This window comes from Rattus norvegicus, chromosome 18 (genome assembly GCF_036323735.1).
Source record: "Rattus norvegicus strain BN/NHsdMcwi chromosome 18, GRCr8, whole genome shotgun sequence".
NCBI classification, from domain to species: Eukaryota; Metazoa; Chordata; class Mammalia; order Rodentia; family Muridae; genus Rattus; species Rattus norvegicus.
The window spans coordinates 47,321,679-47,342,549 of NC_086036.1; positions in this window are offsets into that span (position 1 = coordinate 47,321,679).

Consider the following 20,871-nt stretch of genomic DNA (forward strand, 5'->3'; position numbering starts at 1 on the left):
TGTCTGAAAGCCTGAGAACCAGACTGCCCTGGCCTCCTTGCAGGCCCAGGGACCCTAAGCCAGCTCCAGCTGACTCCTGGGACCTTAGACTGTGCTTCCCCATGCCCCTAGCAGTATCCTGTGGCTTCCCTATAGCCTGACACCCACACAGTGGCGGCATGGGGTAAGTGTGGTCATCAACTTCCCACATCCTGCTGCCCGGCCGAGCCCTGTGGCAGAGCTGACACTGGATCCCCCCAATAACCATACAGATTTCACTTTTGCCTGTTTGAGTTTGCTGTCACTACAGCAGTGGATGAGTTCCCCCAACTCTACATCCTTTCCAGAATGATTTGTCACTTGTGTTATTGATTTTACCACTCTGATAGGCATAAGGTAGAATCTCAAAGTAATTTTGCTTTGTATTTCCCTGATTGTTAAGGATGTTGAACGTCCTTAATTAATTCTTCATTTTACCATTTTTATATAAAGGAAACCACTACTGAGCTTTATCATCAAACCTGCACCTTTAATTTTATTGCTTTTATTTTAGAAATTAAAACATATTTCCTGTAGAGTTCAGTGGTGCCCATTGCTCTGATGATTTTCCATTCATGTATACAACACACCCTGGTCATTCACCTTTACATTATGGTCCCTAAGACCCCCTTTCCCCCAGTTTTCATCTTTCTATGAACAAAGTATGAACTTACATAGAAAGAAATCAAGGAAGCTATCCCATTCATTACCACTACATAGATGAAATTATTTAGTAACAAATACCATAAAGGAAGTAAAATGTTTCTACATTGAAAACTGGATATACTGGTAAAGGAAAAGGAAAACCATAATCAAAGACCTTATTGTCACATGTCAGAACCTAGCTTTACTACAATGACCAGTAATGTTAAAGGAGTTACAGAGAGAATGCACATCATGAGAAGTTGCAATGATTCTTTTTCATAGAAATTGAAAAACATAGTCTTTCAAAATTTAAATCACCCTAGATAACAGTGTCCAATGTTTCCAATGGGATCTTGTTTTTCCTGTTTGTTCCTCTGAAGGTAGTGAGACTTTGGGGGAACTGCATCATGTTAAGGAGGGAGATTTAAATAGAAACATAAAATTCTCAGAGACTTGCCTTCAAAAGTTATAGCTTGGACCCTGGTTCTGACCCTTCTTTGCTTCCATTTTCCATATCATGTGAGTTTCACCCCACTGTACTCCCCCTGATGTAAACTGCGTTGCCTCTACTATTCTTCTCCAGTGTAATAGACTGAGATTGAAAAAGAATAAAAAAATAAAGAGGAAGATGAGGAGGAGGAAAAGAAAAGAGAAGAGAAGAAAAAGAAGAAGAGGAGGAGGAAAAGAAAAGAAAAGAGAAGAAAAAGAGGAAGAAGAAGAGGAGGAGGAGGAGGAAGAGCAGGAGGAGGAAGAAGAAGAAGAGGAAGAGGAAGAAGACATTCAATTAAGTAACAATGTAGCCAATACAAATAATGAAATTAAAACTTTGAAAACTGACACAATAGTTAACATATATTTGTATATAAATATATAACATTTAAATGATAAATATAAATATATAACACATTTGTTAATTTTTTGCTCTCACACATACAAATAGTCATTATCTAACTACAAAGTAAGACTGTATCAAGGCATATCACCTTTTACAGATTTCATACCAACCAATATATCCAAATGAGATGCAATAAAATCACAGTACAGTGGGTAGGGGCTTGAATAATCAAAACAACACTTTTGTGACCCATGGATTAAATAAGAAAGATGACAGGAATAACATCTAAAATTCAACATAATATGTCAAATACCCGGTAGTAGACAATAGAGAGAAATTTATAGTTCTAATTGTGAATATGAGCACAGCAGTCAGGATAAAAATGAGCACAATCATAAAGACTGGGAAGAATGCACAATAATGTTTTGAAGATAACAGCACAAAGGCAAACAGAAACCTAAGTTGTTCCCCTTTGTATGTTCTTTGTGTTCCTCCAGGAAATGGACTGTCTTTTTGAATGTGAGAGAAAGCAAGAAGAACAAGATAAAGAAAGGTAGTGTGGAACTGCAATGACGGTTACCTGATGATGATTTTGGTTTATATATTCATATATTAATATTTTAAAACATTTTCAGGTTTTTTAAGTCTTGTATTGTGGAAAAAACATTTTTTCAAAGGGTTACATTTTATAGTAACATTCACTGAACTGACTCAGCTAATACTCAAAATTAAAGAAAATAAAACAAACCTCTAGCAAAATACATGGATTTCAAATTCAAACACAATAATGATATAATAATGTCTGAGAAGCATATGATACAGAAATTTGTTCAGTGATGACACTAATACAAAATACTAAAATAAAACATCTCTCGGAGGCCCTTTACTAATTATTTCTACATTTGTATTGTGGTCCAAAAAACCTACATGGGGTTATGGGTTTATTTTATATGCATATTTTAAGAAGTATTCTGGACTGTTTCTAAAGAATAGTATGATAAAACATTTTTGACAATGTCACAGGTAATTTGAAATATCTAAGTAGGTATTTATTTCTAAGATTTTTGCACAGTGCCAAGCATTGGCTTGAATGCACTTGAAATGTGTAGAAAAAATACCCAGGGACTAATTAACAACTTGACCATTGTGAGGTGACCTTCCAGTGGGATAGCTAGCATTTGCTCTTCTTTTGTAATATTAAGATCTCCAACTGATAGGGTTTCGATTAATAATGATAAGAGTGTGTCAATTAATCCAACACTGAAGCTTTATATTTCAAAAAATATCACAGGAAGAACAAACATGAAAGAAATTAGAAATATTTTCAATGAGACATCACACAAAAATTCACAAATATGCTTTTTATTCTATCTACTACCAAAACTCTATGCTAAAACACTACGGAACTTTAGTGTTTGCAGTATCTTATATTTCAACTTACATGTATTAAAATGTATAAGGGAGCTATAATGATAGGTAAAAACCATCCATAATTCCAGCTCTAGGAACCCTGTGGGCAATAGGTATTACATGATGCATAAAGATATGTGGACTCAAAATGCTTGTACACGCACACACACACACACACACACACACACACACACACACACACACTCATTATTTTTAAAGGTATAAGAGCATGGCTAAATAATTATATCATGCCTTAAAATGAATTAAGATTTTTAAACAACATTAGTAATATATAAATTACTAATTCTATATATTCATTATTTACTGCGCACATGACTGGCATCACACTCAATTGCTTATTTATAGTGACAGAAGACCTTCTTCAACATGCCATCATCCAATATATTTGAAAAAGAAAGTTTACTAAAAGGAAATTCTTTTGATTATTTCTGTTTATAAGATTGTTTTTATCAGGGTTGGGGATTTAGCTCAGTGGTAGAGCACTTGCCTAGCAAGCACAAGGCCCTGGGTTCGGTCCCCAGCTCCGAAAAAAAAAGAAAAAAGAAAAAAAAAAGATTGTTTTTATCATTTGATGTTGATTAAATTGTTTTGTTACTGAAAAAAGCAAGTTACACTTTCTACTGCAACTCACTCTGATGAAACAAATGTTACCTCATTATTTCATCCTATTCACTGCCTAGACACAATTTTTTGTCTGGGTTCCAGGGATCAAATTAAGATGGACAGTTTTTATAGCAAGCATCGGTTCAGGCTGGAGCAACTTGAGGCCAACAGGAGAGTTTTCTGATGTCCTTCTTTACAGATTTGAGTCAGTAGGGATGGAGAACCAACCAGTGTACAGACTGTCACATTTTAGGTCTCTTCCTAAAACCACCCTTTCACTGACCTCATTGTTGTTTCCTGATCCCAGGCTCTCTGTCTAGTCCCATCTTTCTCTGAGGTAGGACACCCACTCAAACATTTCTGTATCATACTGCTTTGAATACTTCCACCCGTTTGTGTTCAATCATAGAAAGTAGTTTTTTTTCATAAAAAACCCTACTTAATAAAAAAATATTTTAAGCTAAGATGTTTTTAAGAGTCTGAAAACATGATCTAATTCTTTCTTTCTTTTAGTTCCTAGACATTTTTTGTATATATTGTTGTTGTTGTTGTTGTTGCTGCTGTTGTTTGGGAAACATTGTTAATGAAAGTATTGCCTATGGTGGGTTCCTGCCGAGGTGTAAGAGCAAGATTTGCTTATTTTTAGCAACATATAAGTCTGACATAGAATCTGAGAGAAATGGTTCTCACCTATGAGTTTTCTCGAACTAATAATCAATTCCAAGATTTCTTTTTTTCTTTTTTCTTTTTTTAAGATTTATTTATTTATCATATATAAGTACATTGTAGCTGTTTTCAGACAGACCAGAGCAGGGCATCTGATCCCATTATAGATTGTTGTGAGCCTCTATGTGGTTGCTGGGATTTGAACTCAGGACCTTCAGAAGAGCAGTCAGTGCTCTTAACTGCTGAGTCATCTCTCCAGCCCAATTCCAAGTTTTCATATTTCTATTGCTTGCCTCTGGTCCCATGTGCTCTGGGGATTCTGGATAGGTCTTGAGAATCACTTTGTATGATTTCAGAGAAGAGAAACTGGTACAAGTGGTGTGCCCAACTGCGTTTCTAAGAAATGCTTTGTCTTAAAGTTCCAACTTCATTCCATTCCTGAATTAACTTTGGAAAATGTTATCTATCAAGTTTAAAAGCTCCTGCAGGATCAGAACCAAAGTTTTGTCATTGTCACTGTTTTTAATATTTTTTGTTGTTCTTTTGCTTGTTTTGTTTTGTTTTGTTTTTAACAAAGCATGTGGATTGAGAACTGAAAAGAACTTCAGTGACCTTTGGAAATTGGATCATCAGATAGCACAGCAGGCTTGCGGGCTCAAGGTGAATTCTCGAGTTCAGCTGCTTCATCTGGAGTATCAATTATCTTCGTGGTGATTGCTGTCAATTGAACATAAGCACTTTAGTTAAACAAATAAGGATGGTTAATAATTATGAATGTGGCTTTAGAAGCACTGGAAAGCAGTGCTGAGGAAATGTAAAAGTCTTGCTGATCACCACCAACACTTCTAACAACAACAACCAAACCATGAGGAATGGCTGAGGAAATGGAACTTGGAGACCGTGTTTGCCATTCATAGAGATAATCATGGGTGCAAATACACAGTAATCACGTGCTGCCAGAAGACATACTTGCTCCATAGGTTATTTTAGGACTATTAATTTTTAAATGTTTTAAATTATTCCCACATAATCATGTAGGAAAAACTGTATGTAAGAGTGTGTATAATCGGGGTTGGGAATTTGGCTCAGTGGTAGAGCGCTTGCCTAGCAAGCGCAAGGCCCTGGGTTCGGTCCCCAGCTCTGGAAAAAAGAAAAAGAGTGTGTATAATCGGAAAGACGGTAGAAAGGCAGCTCCTGAATCCAATATTCAGCTCAAGAAATAGAAGCTAGGGCTCCCCTAAAGACTAACAATTACATTGATCTTTTCTCTGTACTCCAATGCAAAATATTTTGGAATTTCTAATTAAGTATTCTTCAGTATTGATTATAGTTTACTACATATTATACTTCTATAGATACACAATAAAAATCCAAGTGAACTTTCAGTATTATAATTTTAGATAATTCATCTGTAATGTCATCTCATGTGTCCTTCTTTTTTGTGGAAAACCAGATTTCTAGTTTATGGATATAACATACTGTGGTCACAATCATTATTATGCAAACCTCCTGACTCACATTTTGAAGGGTTCCCTAGGTGATGACTTGCTGGGGTGCAGTATCTGTGCTTCTTCAGATCTAGCAGGTGATAATGAATTGATTTTCATGTTCCTGTTAGCATTTTACATTTGCCCAGTGGAGCATGAGAACTTCTGTTGCAGCAGGAACTTGGACAAGGGTTAATGACTTAATATTCTAGGTCAGGAACTTGAAGTTTTTATTTCCTCCATATTTATTAAATTGGGCATTTCTTATTTACATTATAATTGTTATTCCCTTTCCCGGTTTCCAGGCCAACATCCCCCTAACCTCTCCACCTCCCCTTCTATACGGGTGTTCCCCTCTCCATCCTCCCCCCATTACCGCCCTCCTCCTGAAAATCACATTCACTGAGGGTTCAGTCTTGGCAGGACCAAGGACTTCCCCTTCCACTGGTGCCCTTACTAGGCTATTCATTGCTACCTATGAGGTTGGAGCCCAGGGTCAGTCCATGTGTAGTCTTTGGGTAGTGGCTTAGTCCCTGGAATCTCTGTTGCTTGGCATTGTTGTTCATATGGGGTCTCAAGCCCCTTCAAGCTCTTTCAGTCCTTTCTCTGATTCCTTCAACGGGGGTCCCGTTCTCAGTTCAGTGGTTTGCTGCTGGCATTCGCCTATGTATTTGCTGTATTCTGGCTGTGTCTCTCAGGAGAGATCTACATCCGGTTCCTGTTGGCCTGCACTTCTATGCTTCATCCATCTTATCTAGTTTGGTGGCTGTGTGTGTATGGGCCCCATGTGGGGCTGGCTCTGAATGGGTGTTCCTTCATTCTCTGTTCTAAACGTTGCCTCCCTATCCCCTCCCAAGGGTATTCTTGTTCCCCTTTTAAAGAAGGAGTGAAGCATCCACATTTTGGTCATCCTTCTTGAGTTTCATGTGTTCTATACATTTAAGGTAATTCAAGCATTTGGGCTAATATCCACTTATCAATGAGTGTATATCATGTGTGTTTTTCTGTGATTGGGTTACCTCTCTCAGGATGATATTGAAGTTTTAAACATAGCAGATCTCTTTAATTTATAAATCATGTACTTTGTTTCAGAGACAAACCATGATTTTAGAGTTCATATGTCAGTCTCCCATTGGGATGTAGAAGCTTGGCATTCTGAGTTCCCTTCTAATATACTTTTCTTCAAGGCTCTTGCCTAACAAAGAGCTGGAATTCCTCATAAAAAAGAGATCCAAACTAGGATTTACTGTATATTTAACTAAACTTTTGAGAAAGTCACTGTTTTCCTATAAATTATGGATATTTGGAGATTTACTTATTATATTGAATTTCATGAAAAATAAGTGCAATACTGGCTAGTGTGCTCTTGAAACAAAATAGAAAAGTAAAATGTTCTAATGCTTCAAATAGACCATGAAGACTATTCTTGGCTAATGCTGAAGAATAAAATTGTTGGGAAAATAATCTTTGAAAGAGGAAGTGATTGATTTGAATAAGCAGAAAAATTATGATTATTAACATTGTTGACAGCTAGGGTCTGAGCATCTGGATTATTGAGAAAAATCAAGACCAATACAACAAATTGTCTACATATTAGATTTAAGTTATTTCCTCCATGATTGTCAAATGCATTATGGGTATCCCTGTGTGTATGGGTGTATTTGCACTATTCTCTCAGGAATTTGTTTCTTGTAATTCAGAGGTTTCACATGGATTTCAGTTAGGGCTAAATTTCGTGTAGCACCATATTTCAAATCAAGATATACCAATGATCCCACTTTAGTTTTATTTAAATATAAACAAAAAGATTAGGCATGTTGAAGAATTACCAACAATGTCACAAATTCTATCTCTAAGAACAAGAAGATTAACAAAGGAAACAGGCATACTACTTGGTAAGGGTATGGCTGTGTATTATTTCATAAACTCATGGCAATAACATTTTAAAAGGCAGATATTCTAGTTTTCATTGTCTTTGAATTTACTAAATGCTTTTATCACAAAAAAATTTAATGGACAGTTATTGAAGATGACTTTTGAATAGACAATGTTTATATCAGGGTCTCTTTAGCACTCCCTTTCTTACCTTCCTTTTTACCATGTATTTTATATAACCCCAGTTTTAAAGGTATAAAAATAGGTATACAAATCATTTACTCATATAGATTACTCAAAAATAAATCATATATTTATTTTAAAATTGCTTTTTATGTGCATTATTTTACTATTTATTACAGAAAATATTTGCACACTAATGAGTTAGATGTATTCATTGACTTTACATAAACAATTGATACTTATTTTAATATTTGATATTGTAGGACAAAATATAGCTTTGACATCATTTTGATTTTACTAGAATTTTGATGCTGTAATTATCGAAGTTGAAAATGCCACTTCAAAAATCATATAACACAAAATGGCTGAAGCAAGTTTATTCACCATTTCAAAATAGTCCAAAATTTAATCCAAATCTCACAACAAAGTTTATTTTGTGACTTTTTTTCACAATAAAATCAGCAACTCAAACAGGGTTTTTAAATAAAATCAAGTATTCTAGTAGAGTACAATCCAAAGTTTTATCAATGTGACACCTCCTTGGGAGTGATAAAAGGAAAATACAAGAATATTTGGAGCACCTAAATAAAAAATATAAACAACACCAACTGTGCTTCTATAAGAACAGAAAACTTTTCATGGACAGAAGAGGAAACTGCATTTCCTTTCATTGTGTAGTGGTGAGCTTCTGAGTCTCTGCAAATGATCTTGGCTTGGTGTTGTGTGTTATGGTTGCATGTGATATGCATGCTGTATTTCTAAGCCATGGACTGAAATGAAACAGTGTGATACAACATTTTCTTTTAGATTTTTATAACTATTATATTAATTATTACTCTACAGTTCCAGAAAACATATAACATCTAATCTGATTTTCACCCTTATAAGAATACCTAGTTAATAGAAAATAAGTAACACTCACACAAGGCCTATTTGGTTGCTAAAGTTCTTGCTAAATTATCTATTTCTTTAATGGTAGCTTTGTTTTCCTGATTTCTGTGCTTCTAAGCCTCTATCATTAAAAAATACCTTTTAGTGAGTTGGCGTTCAGTGGTAGAGCGCTTGCCTAGCACTGGGATCGGTCCTCAGCTCTGAACAAAAAAGAAAAGAAAGAAAAATACCTTTTAAAATATTGTAATGAGGGCTGGAGAGATGGCTCAGTGGTTAAGAGCACCCGACTGTTCTTCCAGAGGTCCTGAGTTCAATTCCCAGCAACCACATGGTGGCTCACAACCATTTGTAAGGAGATCCGATGCCTCTTCTGGTGAATCTGAAGACAGCTACAGTGTACTTATATAAAATAAATGATAAATCTTTAAAAAAATATTGTAATGATAGGGAAAATAACTCTACTGTCAATTTAACCAGTGTTCAAAGGCCATGGATTTGCTCTTTTAATGCTTCTAAATAAAATAAAATTATATTTCATCTTAATTCTCACACTTAGAGTACTAGCATGATTAATATGTAACATATTCAGTATGTATGTATGAAGAATGAATGTACATATGTGCATGCATATATATATATGTACATATATATATCTAAATAGTTGTGCGACAAATTACTTGTTCACATGATTTTTGGTTAGGCTTAAATGTGTGTACTCTCATTTTTACTTAAATTATAACCTAATATCATTTCTACTATTCAACTGTGTAGAATAATATATCAACAATAGGAACATACAGTTATATCATCCCATTTTCATAAAGTTAGTTAATTTTAATTTTTGCTCTTCCACCTGAACTAGCAGAAATGTGATGTTAATATTATGCAGTGTTTCAGAGTACCTGCTGTATTGGCTACGCTGTTCAGTGTAATCCTGTTATCCCTTCATTCTACTATCAAAATCACTTAGCACATGTTAAACATCATAAATAATGCATGGGTTTTTAATATGAACAAGGACAGTAAAATTTTAGATCAGATTTGAGGAGATAGCTCAGTTGGTAAAGGACATACAGCACAAGCATGGAGACCGAGTTCAGAGCCCTAGAATACACGGGAAAAACTGGAGCACCAGGCTTCTGGAATCTCTGCACCAGTGGATTGTGGTGTTGGAAACTTTCACAACCTGAAGTTCGTTGGCCAGTCAGTTCAGGTGAATCCATGAGCATTATGTTCACTGACAGATCCTATCTCAAAAAGCATACAAGTGAAGAGAAACTAGGTAAATTCATTTGATACCAATGTCTGGCCTCCAGCAAACACTGTCTTAGTTTCCCTTCTCTGCTACTGTGAAAAAAAGTATTCTGATACAAGCAACTCAAAGGGAAAAGGTTGATCTGGCTCACAATCCCAGATACAGTCCATCCATTGAAGCATCAACCAAGTAAAATTCTCATCCACAGTGAAAAGCAGAGAGTGACAAATTAATTTATGTACGCTAGATCATCCTGTCTAACCAAATTAAGAACATCTGTTACTGGCTTGCTGTACACTGCTTTTACTATGTGAAGGTATAGACCTTGAATTCCTAGTCTTTCCAAGACTTAACAGGCAGGGGTGTTGAATTTTGTCAAACGCTTTCTCAGCATCTAATGAGATGATCATGTGGGGTTTTTTTCTTTGAGTTTCTTTATATAATGGATTACGTTGATAGATTCCTGTATATTGAACCATACCTGGGATGAGGCCTACTTTATCATGGCAGATGATTGTTTTGATGTGTTCATGGATTCGGTTTGTGAGAATTTTATTGAGTAATATTGCATAAATATTCATAAGAAAAATTGGTCTGAAGTTCTCTTTCTTTGTTGGATCTTCATGTGGTTTAGGATGAGCATAATTTTGACTTCATAGAAAGACTTGAGTAGTGCTCCTTCTGTTTCTACTTTGTGGAATAGTATTGGTATTAGGTCTTCTATGTAGGTCTGATAGAATTCTGCACTAAACCCATTTGGTCCTGGGCTTTTTTGTTTTGGAGACTTTTAATAACTGCTTCTATTTCTTTAGGAGTTATGGGACAGGTTAGATGGTTTATCTGATCCTGTTTAACTTTGGTACCTGGTATCTTTCTAGAAAATTGTCCATTTTTCCAGATTTTCCAGTTTTGTTAAGTATAGGCTTTTGTAGTAGGATCTGATGATTTTTTTAATTTCCTCAGTTTCTGTTGTTATGTCTCCCTTTTCATTTCTGATTTTGTTGATTTGGATACTCTCTCTGTGCCCTCTGTGCCCATCAGAACAACAACATCAACCAACTGGAGCTCCCAGAGACTAAACCACCATCCAAAGAGAATACGTGGAAAGACCCAGAGCTCCACCCACATATGTAGGACAAGGTTGCCTTGTTGGGCATCAATGGGAAAACAAGCTCTTGGTCCTGCCAAGACTCGATGCCCCAGTGTAAGGGAATGTCAGGGTGGAGAGTCAGGAAGAGGTGGGTGGGTGGGGGAACACCCTCATAGAAGCAGGGGGAGGTGGGATGAGATAGGGGCTTATGGACAGGAAACAGGAAAAGATGATAACATTTGAAATGTAAATAAAGAAAATATCAAATTAAAAAAATGGATGAAGCAAAGAAGTACAGACTGACAAGAACCGGATGTAGATCTCTCCTGAGAGACACAGCCAGAATACGGCAAATACATAGGCAAATGCCAGCAGCAAACCACTGAACTGAGAACGGACCCCCGTTGAAGGATTCGGAGAAAGGACTGAAAGAGCTTGAAGGGACTTGAGACCCCATATGAACAACAATGCCAAGCAACCAGAGCTCCCAGGGACTAAGCCACTACCCAAAGACTATACATGGACTGACCCTGGACTCTGACCTCATAGGTAGCAATGAATATCCTAGTAAGGGCACCAGTGGAAGGGGAAGTCCTTGGTCCTGCCAAGACTGAAACCCCAGTGAACAGGATTGTTGGGGTGAGGGCGGTAAGGGGGGAGAATGGGGAGGGGAACACCCATATAGAAGGGGAGGTGGAAGGGTTAGGGGGATGTTGGCCTGGAAACCGGAAAAGGGAATAGCAATTGAAATGTAAATAAGAAATACCCAATTTAATAAAGATGGAGGATAAAAAAAATAAAAAAAAAAAATCTCAGCTACCACCCAGGTCCAGATCTTGGGTTCTGAATTGGGCCACTCCCCAAATCTATATCATCTATGAATGATTAGGACTGCAGGAAGGGCCAGTCCTTCTTTTCCAAAGCTCCAAGATCTCCATGACACAGGCAACCACAAGGTAACTAGGAGGAATTCAGATTAGGACCTAATATTGATGGTATAACAGAAGTCAGAGGTCTCAAACCAGACCAATGACTCCATGTAGTAAACATTTGCAAGTGAAGACGTGTGGACAGAGGGGTATGGTGTAGAACACACTAATACAGCACAACTTCCACAATGAAAATTTTCTATGCTTTGTTGTTTTGTTGTTGTCCTCCTCCTCCTCCTCCTTCTTCCTTTCTCTCTCTCTCTCTCTCTCTCTCTCTCTCTCTCTCTGTATTTTATTGGGGAGTGTGTGTATTTTATTGGGGATACAGGGTAGGTTGCAAGGACAATTGATGAATATGAGAGGAACAAGAAGATGAGCTGACGGGGCACATGATGTTAAACTAGCAAAGATTCAATAAAAAGTTAAACAAAAAGGAAAGAAAATCCCTTGCAAGCATGTCTTATGGTCAGATTCAGTAAGCCGTTCCTCACCGGGACACTCAGGTTATTGTATACTATGTCAAGGGGAAAATCAAGACTGATCATCATTCAATACCAAATGCACGTACACATGCATGCACATTTGTACACACAACATAATATGCAAACAAATACATTTCCAAAACATTATTTTAAGCATCATAAATAAGTAGTGCTAGATATTATAGGGGATATCACATGAAAATCACAGTGTGTAAATAATTGAAAGAAGATGTCACATTCTCTTTCTTCTTTTGTGCTAAGGACCAATTTGGACCACAAGTTATGGTTCAGATCGCCTGAGATAGTCACTAATTTAGAAATGTCACCAATGTAGAAAGTTTAGTGCTTTTCCAGGTTTTAGGTCTTTTATCTGTAAAATAGAGGTGATTATGGTTTCAATCTTATAGTTACTGATTAAAATGAGTTACTCTGTCACATTCTTCAAAGTTTTGTTAGAATAAATAGCTTCCCACGTGTTAAAACTGTTACTATGTATTATTATTGATAAAAATTGTTCATATTTAATTTTCAAATACTACTTTTTAGGTATCCTTGCCTGTCATTTCAAGTAAATTAAACAAAAAAAAAAACAAGTAATAGCTAATGTAACTGGTCTTCCATTTCCTTCTTACCCTCAGAAGAATTACTGATCCATGGACTGGAATGTATTTAAATGTGCATTAAGCCATTGAAAACAGGAAAAAGCACAGAAAGCTGCCAAGTCATTTGACTGACTGGCTACAGGTTCACTTTCTTGGTTAAAAGGCTCCCTTTTCAGTAAATATGAGAACTAAATAGCAGTGATTTATGGCCATTGAAGATTAGCTAACCACTAGAATTTGTATTTCCAAGAAAACTGATAAAGGCCAGTAGAAAATTATATTCTAAGTAACATTCATCCTACTTTAGGCTGGTACACTCAGGGATTAACCAGCATGTCATCATTTATTCTCATAGTAAAGAAAAAAGTGATCATTTTTTATTTTTCATCAGAATTCATTTTTAAATCCCTAGGAAGAAAGTCTTGATAAGTAAGAAAGAAATGGAACAGTTGCTTCACCCCTAAACTCTACATTCCTGAAACCAAAGAAACAAATGGTCAAATGAATTCTTTATTTATTTCTAAATCATGTACATGTATGCTAATATATGAATATATACATATACTTAATAAAGCAATGCATTTTTAAATACCTAGGAAGAAAGTCTCCATAAGTAAGAAGAAATGGAACAGATGCTTCTCTCCTAAACTCTACATTCCAGACAAACAAGGACGTAAAAATTCTTTATTTTTAAATCTTACACATATTTGCTAATATATATGTATATATGCATATATTTAATAAAGTAAGGGAGCAAGGAAGGAAGGAAGGGAGCAAGGAAGGAAGGAAGCAAGGAAAGGAAGGAAAGAAGGAAGGAAGGAAAGAAGGAAGGAAGGAAAGAAGGAAGGAAGGAAGGAAGGAAGGAAAGAAGGAAGGGAGATTGAAAGGACTTACTTTGGCTGTTTGAAGGTCTAGGTTAACATGACAGAGAAATTTTAGCAGTGGGAACTTTAGACATCAGCTTACAAACTGTTGTAGAAAAAAGAGTAACGTATGCTGGCCTTCAATTTTCTTTTGCCAATAAGAAGGTGCTAGACTCATTTAGGCTGGTTTTTCCCAACTCAATGAACACAATAGACAAACTCATTTACAGGCAAATCCAGAAGTTTGTCTCCTTGGTGATTCTAGATCCTGCCAAGTTACAATCAATTGTCACTATTGAAATGTAGAAGTTTTAAGGTTGCCTCCCACCTCCCCCCAGACAAAGGTTCAGAGTAGAAGAAAAAAACTGGTTAGGCCCTGGAATTGTATGTTCTAGGAAGCTTCTCCTAGGACCACAGAATGGGTAATTACATCAGCCGGTTTGGCAACTCTCTCCCAGGAACTAGCTGACCATAAAGTTAGATTAAAATCTAAGAGAACAATCTTGAGAAGCAGGAAGCTTCTCCCAGGAACTGATGGACCATAAAGTTAAACAATCTTGAGAAGCAGGAAACTCCTCCTCGTGATTTTTCACTGGTATTCTCAACATTTTCCAATGACGCCCTCCTACCCCCTTGGGTTATGGTTCCTCCGTTCTCTTAGCTACTGGTGCTCGAACTCCACTGCCTCTGTGTGGGATAGAGTTTCGACCCCAGTGCACTGGTTCCTATCGATAAACCTCATGTGATTACAGCAAGGATGGTCTTGTGTGAGTTCTTGGGGGGTTGTGTCATCCTGAGACTTGAGTAAAGGTCTCCCAGCTCCGGGGGTCTTTCACTATCATAAGTCAACTGGCCAACTTGATATCTAAATATATCATTTTTAAACCAAACACTTCAACCCCTTGTCCTTAAAAGTACAATGGTCATTTCGTAAAGCAAAATGCATCTACTTCAACTTCAAATGTCTCTAGAGTTCATATCAAGTCCAACACTTTTTTTAAATGTAGTTTTTGAGTTGTTTCACTGTATGATCTTTCAAAAATAAAAATAAAAATGCATAATTAATATAAAATAAATTGAACAAAAGTTACCATTGCAGTAGAGAGGAATGGGAGGTTAGCAAAGGAAGGTCATAGGAAAGTAGTGTGTAACCAAGCAGAACAAGTGTAAAATCCTATAGTTCTAGCTCCAGCGTGTGCATCATAGGACCTCCTTCAAGATGGCCCCAAATTCTGCCACTTGATTTACTTCAGACAACTCAGCTCTATGCCTGTAGTTCTCTTCATAGATGTCTCATGATCATGGTATCACCAATGTCCTGGAGTCACCACAGCATTTTTGGCTCCTCCTTACCAGTTTCACACATTGATTTTACTTCTGGCTCCTTCCTTTTTTCAAAATACATTTTAAATTAAAATATAATTACATTTCTTCTCTATTCCTTCATTCTTCTTTTTTCCTCCAGCACTTCCAACCTTTCCTATAGCCACGTTAATTTTCTGCCTCTCACTTTCACATTAGTAGCCTTCTTACCTTGGTTATTATTATTATCACATATATGCATGCATGCATATATGTATAAGTAACTGACTGAAGATATTTTTATTATTTGTCTATGTTCAGTTTCAGGACTGACTCATTTGTATTGGGTAACCATTAAGGGGCCTCACATGTGGAAGAGGCTAATTCTCCCTTTCTCTGTTGTCACTATCTGCCTGTAATTCTTTGTCTGTGGCAGGACCTTGTTGTAGTTATTCTTCAGTTGTTGCCAAGGTTGGACCCCCAGTGTAGGAGAATGTCAGGGGGGCAGGAAGGGGGGTGGATGGAGGGGAACACTCTTATAGAAGAAGAGGAGGGGGATGGGCTAGGGGGTTTATGTCCAGAAAACCAGGAAAAGGAATAACATTTGAAATGTGAATTTAAAAAAAATCAAATAAAAAAGGAGAGAGAGAGAGAGAGAGAGAGAGAGAGAGAGAGAGGAAGAAAAAAGAAAGAAAGAATGAAAGGGACACCGTGAATGGGATAATAGGGGGCAGCAGAACTCCTAGAATGTCCCAGAGACCTAGGATGTGAGAGGCTACCAGAACTCAATAAGGATGGCATTAGCTGAAATGTTCAACAAAGGGGAGATGGAACTTCCAGTAAATAGACATGGCCCCCATTTGAGGCAGGAGGACACCTACACACCTTCAAATATTTTTAAGCCAGAATTGTTCCTATTCAAAGGAAATGCGGGGGAAAGAATAGAGCAGAGACTGAAAGAAAGTCCATCTAGTGACAGGCCCAATTTGGGAAACATCCATGCATGTACACCAAATCCTGACACTATTACTGATGCCATATTGTACTTGCAGGCAGGGTCCTAGCAAGACTGTCCTCTGAGAGGCTCTACCAGCAACTGACAGAGAGAGGTGCCAATACAGCCAACCGTGTGGAAGAGTTAGAGGAAGGACTGAAGGAGCTGAAGGGGATTGCAACTTCATAGGAAAAGCAATAGTGTCAACTTGCCTGAACCCCTCACATCTTCCAGAAATTCAGCTGAAAACCAAGGAGCAAACATGAGCTGATTCATGCCCCTGGGACATGTGTTACAGAAGACTGCCTAGATGGCCTCAGCAGGAGAGGATGCTGGTGGAGGTGAGATGATGATAGGTGGGTGAGCATTCTCTCAGAGGCAGGGGTGGAAGAGTGAGGGGTGATGAATTGGGAAGGGTGGGACCAGAAAGAGGAAAAATTGGATTTTAAATAAATAATTTATTTTTGTTTAAAAAAGAGCTATATATTTGGTCCTCAAGTTGACAAGGGATGAAATTATGACTGCTAACAGTGATTGTCCAAGAGACCTAGAACTTCTTAGACAAACCTCAGTGTGTCTAAGACAGTACTTATACTGGGTTGAGTTGAAAGACTCACTGTATGTGATTGAATAGGTGCAGGTATGCTGTTATTTGTTCAAACATGAAAGGATAAAATCAATTCAGAAGGCAAAAATAATGTCGTCAGACAAGATTATTAACTTTCTATTCATTTACTGCACACTAATCTCATAAAAGCTTTCTGACGGTTACAAAATATTTTTTCCTAGATTGAGCATAAAGAAAAATTAAGGTGACCAAGCTTCATGGGAAGCGAGTAAGTGTGTTATAAAGACAGAAATTTAAGACTCATAAAAGTGTGATCAAAAGGCAATAATCAGAAATCAGTGTGAAGAGAAGAAGAAAGAAACCATTCAAGTCTACCTGCTTCGATGTGCTACAGGATAACTAGCATAAGAATAACCAAAGGTGAAAGTGTTAGCTAGGTCAGGATCACTACCTTTAAAGGCTTCTTTAAAAGGCTTTCTTTATTTTTCTGTTCTTTCTTTTCTTTCCTTTTTTCGTTACATTTATGGATTATGTGTATGTTGGGGGCGGGGGGACTGGATCACCATCTACACATGTAGAGATCCAGGAAGAGCTTGCTAGCATTGGTTCCTTCTTTCTATATCCATGAATGTCCCAGGATCATAGGCTGTCAGGCTCAATGACAAGCACTTTTACCAACTCAGCCACATTGCCAGTCTCAGAAAATATTAGTAATTCATATTTTATTTGGATCAATTGTGTTAATAAGTTTCAAACTATTATTTAGCCAAAAAACAGAAAATCTTGGTCAAGGGAGTTGTAATACTTGTGTAAGAGCAGAGAAATATGAGAGAAAAAGATAGAATATGTGATTTGAGTGCTGTGTGTGTGTGTGCGCGTGCACGCGTAGTGTAGTGTTTATGTGTATGTGTGTAGTATGTAGGTGTAGTATGTGTTCGTATAGCATGTGTTTATTGTGTTTGTGTAGTATATGTGTGGTGTGTGTAGTGTGTGTTTTGTGTGTGTGTGTTTTGTGTGTGTGTGCATGTATGTGTGTGTGTTGTGTAGTGCTTCTGTGTATGTGTGTAGTAGTATGTGTAGTGTGTGTCTGTATAGGATGTGTGTAGTGTGCTTGTGTAGTATATGTGTGGTGTATGTGTGTAGTCTTGTCTCTGTGTGTGTGTGCATGTGTGTGTGTTTGTGTTATGTTTTTATGGTCTTTATGTGTGTCTGGTTTGTTATATATTATTTGTTATATATTATTGTAAAAGGAAATCACATGGATGGAAAATGGGACTTTAATCATCTGGAAAAATTAGTAAATCCCTCTTTAATACTTTTTCTTCTGAGAAAATAAAATATTATAAAACTATTCAAATATTCAGTGAGATAATACATCAAGTTTTCTTAGTAGAGTGCATGGTGAACACTAAGTTTTGGATATACTTTAACTTTTAATTATTTTGTTATTATAATAATGAATGTTAGACAAAGAAAAGTTACCTTGTTTTAAATTACTGTTCTTATTCCCAGAGTAGTTGAAACTCTGTTTTTTAAGGATATGCATTAGTAATAACCTAATTTATTTTATTAGCTAACACTATTATAAAACCAAACAAACCCAAGCAAAATAATCCACAGAATTGGAAAAATGTTCAAATATATTATACTTTGTCTAATGTGCCCAATGCTCTGTTTTGTTTATATACATTTCTTGCGGCATAAACTTAATCCTAAAAGTATTGTTTGGTTTTGTTATTTTGGGTCTTTTACCAAAGGGATCATGATACATCCATGAAAATTGTTAATTTTATGATAAATCAAATACTTTAAATTAATTTTGATATTTGCAATTAGTTCATATATTTTTACTATTTGTGGTAGAATATAACCAACCACACAAACAAATGAAAAAGAAAATGTCAACAAATTAAAAAGAGGAAGCAGTAAACTTTAGGTTTCTAAGTGATGGAAAAAGAAAACATTTATCTCAATAAAACATATCTACAAAAGCTTATTGTCTACTTTTATGAAATATTGAAAGCATTTCTCCAACATCAGCTACATGACATGATGCTGTTCACGAAATTGTCATTAATAGTAATTTCATTCAAATAGCAATTTGAGAACAGTTTTATTGCTATGTTTAGATACCTGCTTGCTTCTCCTGTTTAAGAGGTAGGAAGGAGTCCCTTTCAATGTATTTCCTAATCCTAGCTGTCACCTGCACTGAATTGGAAGCTTTAAATCTTTCAGTGTATATGGTTGATATTGTTGGACTTTAAACATGCATATTGATTTGATATTTAAAAACCAAATACTTATCCATGTCTAAGTCAGTTTATTATTATTATTTACATGTATCTAAGTATAATTGAGCTCTTAGCGTTCCTTTGCTCATTGTTAAATTCTTTCTACTGACTTTTATATTTTGAAGGTGTTCTTATGTCTTTTATGATATTTTCTATTATATATAGTTCCTTCTCTTCAATACAGGCTTGTGCTTAGTTTCTTATTTGTTCATATTTAGCTTTATAACTCAGAACTCCTTTGTCATATTAATTTTTATGTTCTGGAGTATAATTAGGATGTTATCACACATAGTTCCGCTGTCACTAAACTCCCAAAGATATAGCCTCCTCAAAATATAGTTAAAGTAATTTTTCAAATGGTGTATTTTGCTCTGAACTTAACTCCTGAACAGAACGTTAAGCTCAAGATGATGGCTGTTACTCTTGAGTTATTTTAGAAACTCTCTTGTCAACCAATTGCCATCCTGCTTGTTCTCTGTCCTTTATGGCTAAGAGCATTGGCAATCTCGACTTGTCTAAAACTGTATGTAATTCTCCTTATGTTACTTGTTACTTTATTAGACATAGCAAATTGAAATCTGGTGACTTTCAGCAATTCTAAGCATTGTTTAGATATTGTTATGAGGATCACTTCCTTATGTTCTATTTCCTCTCATTTCGTTCTTTACTTTCATTTATGTTATGATTTATTCCTTTTTATTTTGTTTATGCCTTGACTGCATTCAATGCCCATAGAGGCCAGAAGATAAAATCTGATTTCTCAGAATTAGAGTCACAAATGCTTGCTACTGTATGGTTAAAATGATTTGTTGAACCCTGGGGGATTCACTAGTGGTCAAGAAATTTAGACAAGTCTTATTCTCCCAGAATCTATCAGCAGCTAATGCTTTCGCAGACAGAAGTGAGGTCCTATGATCCCCTCTTTTATCCAGTGGCAGTGTAGTGTCATATCAGTGTACATAATCACTACTCTGTGCCTGTGTTGTTATAAGGGTTTCTGGAACCTCCCTGAGCAACAAGTTATAAAGAGATATCTTGACACACGGATGGCTACTTAGTAATCCAGGGCTTCCAGGAACAGCATTATCCAACAATGCAGAGTACTTCTTTCTAACCCTTTTTTTTTCTTTTCTCTTTTTCGGAGCTGGGGACCGAACCCAGGGCCTTGTGCTTCCTAGGCAAGCACTCTACTACTGAGCTAAATCCCCAACCCCTCTAATCCTTTTAATTAAAAAAATTTATGTGTGTTAATTGGATTATAGAATAGTGGTTTCCCATGTGACTTTTTCCTTCATTTAGATTAATCTCTTCCCTATGACCCTTTGTCTCTCATGTTCCCACAAGGATTAGTGTTAGGAAAATAATTAAATATTTATTTAGATAATGTCTACCAGATCATGTATATTGTTTGGAGTGAAATAATTTAGGCACGATTATAATCTCAGAACTCAAAAGATTGAAATCAAAGGCTCACATACAATTCCAAGTTCAGTCTGGAATACATTTTATACATTTTGAGATTGTGAGTTTAAGACAGATTGGGTTACAGAGAAAAGACTTTATCAGAGAGAGAGAGAAACAGAAAAAAAATAAGAAAAGAAACTAATGCAGGATGCAGTATTTTTTTCTTTTTATTTTTTGATAAACACACACATGCACACACACACACACACACACACACACACACACACACACACACACACACCCCACTACCACTACCATCACTGTCTTTATCTGTTCCTCTGTTGAGTTGTAATGTTGTTTCCCTATCTTGACTGAGCTCCATGAAGAGTGTTGAATGAATGTGAACTTGCAGGGTGTCCTTTAAGATCTTGATTTCAGTTCTTTTGGATGTAAACAC